Source organism: Drosophila persimilis, unplaced genomic scaffold (genome assembly GCF_003286085.1).
Source record: "Drosophila persimilis strain 14011-0111.01,24,50 unplaced genomic scaffold, DperRS2 tig00000000-arrow-pilon, whole genome shotgun sequence".
Lineage (NCBI taxonomy): Eukaryota > Metazoa > Arthropoda > Insecta > Diptera > Drosophilidae > Drosophila > Drosophila persimilis.
The window spans coordinates 1,243,208-1,249,219 of NW_020825288.1; the positions used below are offsets into that span (position 1 = coordinate 1,243,208).

The 6,012-nt window shown below is 43.6% G+C and overlaps 1 long non-coding RNA gene across 1 annotated transcript in view; it reads right to left on the bottom strand.

The window, feature by feature from the left end:
• LOC113565106 overlaps positions 1 to 6,012 on the bottom strand; it is a 53,666-nt gene that overhangs the window by 27,982 nt on the left and 19,672 nt on the right. The window lies entirely within an intron of this gene.

Genomic DNA, 6,012 nt, shown 5'->3' on the forward strand with positions numbered 1-6,012 from the left:
GCCCTGCCCTGCCCCGCTGGAAGCGCGTGCTCCTTTTGCTGTGTGTTTGCTATTGTTTTCGTTGGGCGGGCAGCCGGCGGCCAAATGGGATTTTGTATTATTCTTATACTTTAAATATTGTTTCAATTTCAATCTCTCGTTTTTTACAATTTTTATTAGCTTCACTTTGGCGCATCCACGGTTCATGTCCAGGGAAGGGCGTGAGAGGCGGGAGGGGAGGGGGCTCCTGAGATTGCCTTAACCTTTTAGCGGCTAATGTTACATCCTGGACTGAAGGACGAGGAGTGTATCTCCAACCTATGTGTGTATTGTGCTCCGTAGTATCTCAAGTATTTGCTCAGCTGAGGTCTCTCGCTCTGCGCTCTGCGCTCTCCGCTCCGAGTTCTGGGGGCAAGTGACGTGTGCTGCCCCCTGCTCCTGCCCCTCCAACCCCCCTCTCTGTGAGTATCTTCGTATCTGTTTCAATTTTTCGTTAATTTCAGTCGAATGCAGAGCAAACAGTTTTTGCGTAAAGCAAACAAAAGGCCATAAAATATTAAATTACAGAATTCCGATCTTGGGGAAACGGTAAAGTTTTTCCACCACAAACTATATGCGGGTGCACTCTCTCTCTCTCTCCTACTCTCCTTGCCTCTCTCCCTCCCATTGATATTTCAGGTAAACCGTTAGGCTGCTTAGTCCAACAAAAAGGCAAACGAACGAACCACAAAATCAATGCCACACCATGCTGCACGCACACGTGCCTCAAATGCTGTCTCTCTTTCTACCCCTACCGTTAGCTCTCTCTTGCTCTCCCTCTCTCTCTTTGTAACTGTCAAGGACCGTTTCCCAGCTGATTTTGTGAATGGAAAAGGATGGAAATTCGAGGACCAAGGATGGTTTGACAGACATTCAAATGCATCGATTGAAAGAGTCAACAATTGACAGTTATGAAAACAGATAATGACGATGATGATGATCCCCAAAGGGACGATGACGGTGATTATGACGATGTTTTTAGGGTTGTCAATGAAATAACAGTAAATAAATGTTGGCACACTTTTGAGGTTGAAAGGATTACACATCATCAGGGAAGCACTCCCAGCAATCCTTAGAGTGATTTTAGAGAACTTTTTGTGATGGAAAAACCTTCCTTTACACTTTACGATTATTCTTTAAAGATCATATAAGGCTCCCCAGTGACTGAAAGATATATACTTCCCTGTTTAATCCGTACTGAGGAAACTCTTTTTGGGGAAGAAAACGCTCTCCAAAGATTCCACAAATCTTCTCATACAGAGAAAAAGTGCTAAAATTAGCTAGGTCTTTTTCCCAGAGCGATTCATAGAAACTATATTGTTTCTGTGGTCCAAAATCAGCCAAAAATATTCTATAAAGAACTTAAAGATGATCTTGCGTTTGCAATTAAAGTAGATCCATAGATTTTGGTACACTTGCTGGCTGAAACCTAAAGAATTACATGGAAGACTTAGAAATCCATAAAGAAAATACTCTATTTGAGGAATAATTTACAGAATCTTCCCAACACTCTTCGAAAATATCGTTCTAAAATGAGGCTACTGTTTCATTCTATTCTATTCATTCTATTAAGGGCCAAACCGTGAAGGATTCCGCATAGAAAACTGTCAGGAATCAGCCTTAGTTCCGAATCCATGAAATTCTACAGCAGAACATCATTCCCACACATTCTCCATCGTATCCCAAGAAATACTTAGGATTGTCAATGATGAAATACATCACAAGCACTCGATCTAGATCCCGACACACTTTTGAGGTTAAACCCTGAAAGTATTACTCGAGGAACCCCAATTGTAGCCGTAACCGTAGCCATAAGTTCGTCTTGAACTTCTTCCCATAGCCAATCCCCAGAAAAGAGGAGACTTTTCTTTTTGGAGCGGAGGGGCGTAGGGGTTCCCACAGATCTCCCCTCGAGGCCAAACACTTGACTGGGCCTCTGCCAGCCCTGCCCCCTTTTCGAGGAGGGGTCGGTGTCGATCCGGCGGTTGGCTGTACAAGCATTTAGGGCCGAGAAAATTTGACATTTCCCTGCACTTAACTGTCACATAAAGTGTTAAACGAAATGAGCCAAAGGACTGGGAGAGTGAGGCGGTGAGGGGCTGAGGGGGCAGCCACAAAAACGGGCCGAACACTTGAGTTTTCGATTGGGATTTTGGTGGCATGGCAGCAGCGGCGGCGACCCCATTGTGCATCACTCGGCACCACCATCGACCATCGCGACACAGCACTACCACCACCACCAGCACTTCTGCAGCGTGCAACATACTACATGCAACATACAACACCACCGAACACCGCACTTTAGAAGCGGCAAAAGTATTTATGTTGTCATTACTTTTGGTTCAGTTTCGAATCGAATTGGTTTCGGGTTCGGGTTCGGTTCGGTTCTCCTTTTCTTTTCTTCTTTGGTTTTGTTCGGGGGAAAAGTGGAAAAGTGGAAATGTGGAATGCCGCGCGCAAAGTTTACTGCTAATTAAAAATTGTGGAAAAACGAGAGAAAACATGCATGCAATCCAATCCGAGATCCGATGGGAACCCCATCTGGAGATCTATCCCCCTTCAAGGGGAAAATAAAGGATTGCATTGTGTGTTTTCCCACCGTTCGGGCAGGAGGGTGTCCTCTCACTTTTGGGGTATCCTTGGCTCTAAAATGGATGTTAATTGACAGAGTTAATGACAGCCGCCTGTCGACTTCCTTCCCATTCGATCTGCAACGTGGGTCTGCTCTCTACGAGTACTTTATGTGGGTACCAGCAGGCGAGAATCGACAGGGAGAGGGAGTTCCGCATCGCATTGAATTGAATCGCAATTCCTGAATACGTATGATCGACAAATCCAATTTAAATGAAGAGCTCTCCGTTCCTGGGCGAGAGCAGTGGGTGTATCCAAGAGCCTGGGAAGAAATCCTTCAGACTTATGCGGGACACCGAAATGGTAATTGAAGGTACTCCACTCCGATGCGAGTGCCCTTCCTTGCTTCCTAAATTGATTTCGTAATGAGGGTCAATGGGGAAGCCTCTCCTTTGGGAGCGTCTAGATTAAGGTTCGATGGAGATTACGATCTATGGAGATGGAATGGAATGGAAATGGAGATTTGACTCTGCAAGGATTGGTAATCAATAGACTCTCGGGCTCTCAGAAAAGGCTGGTGTATGAAGGCATTCGGCAATTTCGGATTTCTTATACTAATCTTTAAACAACTAAAAAGCTTTCAACTTCTAATAAAGTAGAAATAAAACCCGATTTGTGCTGAAAAAATGGTCTCAAAATATTTTCTCACACCTTTTTGAATATATTCTATACTGGATCCATACGTATTTTCTTGAAATACATCTTCAATCCCTCTCTGGGTTTCATATTTAAGTTTTAGGAATATGCTTTATTATTTGGAAGAAAGATTTATGCACTTTAGATACAGATACATTAAGACTAAGCTGCAGATACAATCAAGTGAAGGAATATATATATTTTCGTTAGATCTTTGTGCGATTCCCTTGAGGAAACGGGTTTATGATTTGTAGAGACCAATATTTTAGGTAAAAATACGTATTATAGAGACACAGAAATGTTTTCAAACAGATGCCGAACAAAGAGAAAGATATATCTATTCATGTCCAAGAAATTCGTATATTATTATCTGAGGAAAATCATTTCAACTGCCTTTGAAGCAGATTCTTATAGCCCGTCTCGTTGCCCCACACACCCACACAGTGCCCCCCAACCCACTTGCGCTACTCCCCCAGCTCGTGGCACCATCTCTTACCACCTCCGAGCAGCCAATCAAGCGCGGGCAACAGGTGCAACGAAAGGCGAAGCAAAATGTGGCGCACCTATGGTGGCGTCGGGCGAGGCATCGCACCTCGTCGCTCATTAAGAGCTCGGCGGCAGCACCCACGCCAACGCAGCAGTCGCACACACACACACACAGATACACCCAACAGCCGCAAAGAGAGGGAAAGAGAGAGGAGAGGCAATGAGCGGAGCGGCAACTAATTAACATACAAAATGAATGCGACGGCAAAAACAAAAAGAACACACAAAAAATGCCCCCCCTCTCCCACTCGTTAACCGCTCTCTATAGCCATAGCCCTCTCCCTCTCTCTCTCTCTCTCTGGCTTACCTTCTCACACGCTCTGGGCCTCCTCTCTCCCTCTCTCACACACATTCACACGCTCTCTGGCAAAAGTGAGAAAATTATGAGGCTCCACCTATTTTACACTTACACACACACACATACACACAAAGAGAGTACCTCTCGTACACGAGCGGCTCTGAAGGTGTGTGTTTACTAGTGGTGGTAGAGGGGGGAGGGCAAAACACATGTTAACCGCATTAAAAAATTAAATATACAAATTGTTTATTATGTTGCTGGAGAAGCGCTATTTGTAGGGCTCTTTGTGTGTAAAGAGGGGGAACGAGAGAGAGGCTGAGTATCCATGAGTGCGAGACAGGGTATCCATACGATCTGCCACAGAAAGGGTATCTGGAACAACTTCAGCAGAGAATACAGAAGAAAAGGAGCGAAACAGAATGAAAAGAAGACCCAAAATGGAACATCACCGAATGGATAGCCTCACAACTTGTTGATGGAGCCACAATCACAATCCCCAGTTCCCATTCCCCCAAAAGATTCCCGCCATTCGCATTCGTTCATTCTCTCTCGTGGATCATTTCATTAGAAATTCTTAATTTCTTTCAAGATTTGTACACATTTTCGTGCTTTGTTCTGTTCTCATTCCGATGCCGATTCTGATGGCCATGATGGACATTCTCAAGAACCCCAACTAAGAGCCCCAAGATCTTCGCTTTGGGCCACACATCAGCGAAATGTCATGAATGTGTGGCAATGTTTTTGATATTTCTTACCAGGAAATCCCCTTCTGGCACATACTTCTGTGGAGTGGAGCGAGAGAAGAGAGATATGGGATATGGGAGAGAATTTTGCAATCGCAAGTGCAAATGAGTTTATCCGTTATCGCCAAAGAGAGGCATGGCCAAGGGGCGCGGGTAGGGGATTCCCTTTGAAAAAGTTCCCTTAAACTCAAGAAAAAACCACTATTCCTAAAAAGAGTTCCCAGAATTTATGGAAAGAGCAAGGAAGATGATTAATCAAATCTGTTCTTCAAACGGGAAAATATTTGTGTAAAGTTTTTCAGAAATACTTAAAATTTTAGTTTTCTTTAAATCTTCTATTTGGAAATAGTTTTAGAATTTAGAGAACCTTTTTCGTAAGAGTTAAATGGGGTATGGATTTAGCTAAAAATAATTAATCTAAAGAATAAATATTCCTAATTATGCTAATATTCCAACGCCAATGAGAAAATTCTTAAAGAAAAAAGTATACAGTGGGAGAACAGAATAGAAATTTAATATTAATAATCCCAAAGCATTCAAAAATATCTAAAGCTTCAAGAATCAACATCCAGATGCTTTTTCTTTTCCGAATCAACAACTTCGAACCTGTGCCTACAAACGGGTCTAATCTCAGCGAATTAATTCCTCCAATAAATGCAATAATCCCTAAAAAGGCAAATATTTTGCATGATTTAATTAGAGGACGAATGAAAACTCAATGGAAAAGCGCTAGCCAAAGTCCGTGAGTCAATAGCGAAACATAATAATTCTGCATTCGACCAAATGTTATTATAATTAAATCCAGTGGCAGTGGCAGCGGCAGCGGCAGCACGAAACCCGTATTGCCCGTATTCCCGTGCCATATGTCGCACCCTTATGTGACGTGACGTGACGTGGCTGGCTTACGTCAGGGCATTGCAGGAGGAGAAGTCTAACAGAGGGCTAACAGAGGGCTAACATTTACGATAAAGCACTGGCAGAGCAGGCTGTTAGCGCTGCCGTTGCGTTTACCGTTTCCGACTGTTAGATTCTGAGAACGAGGTTCTGCTCTGAACGTGCTGCTCTGGTGGTGGCTAACGCACACACACTCGCGGGGCAGAGACACCCTCACATAGATACAATATACAGATACAATATACA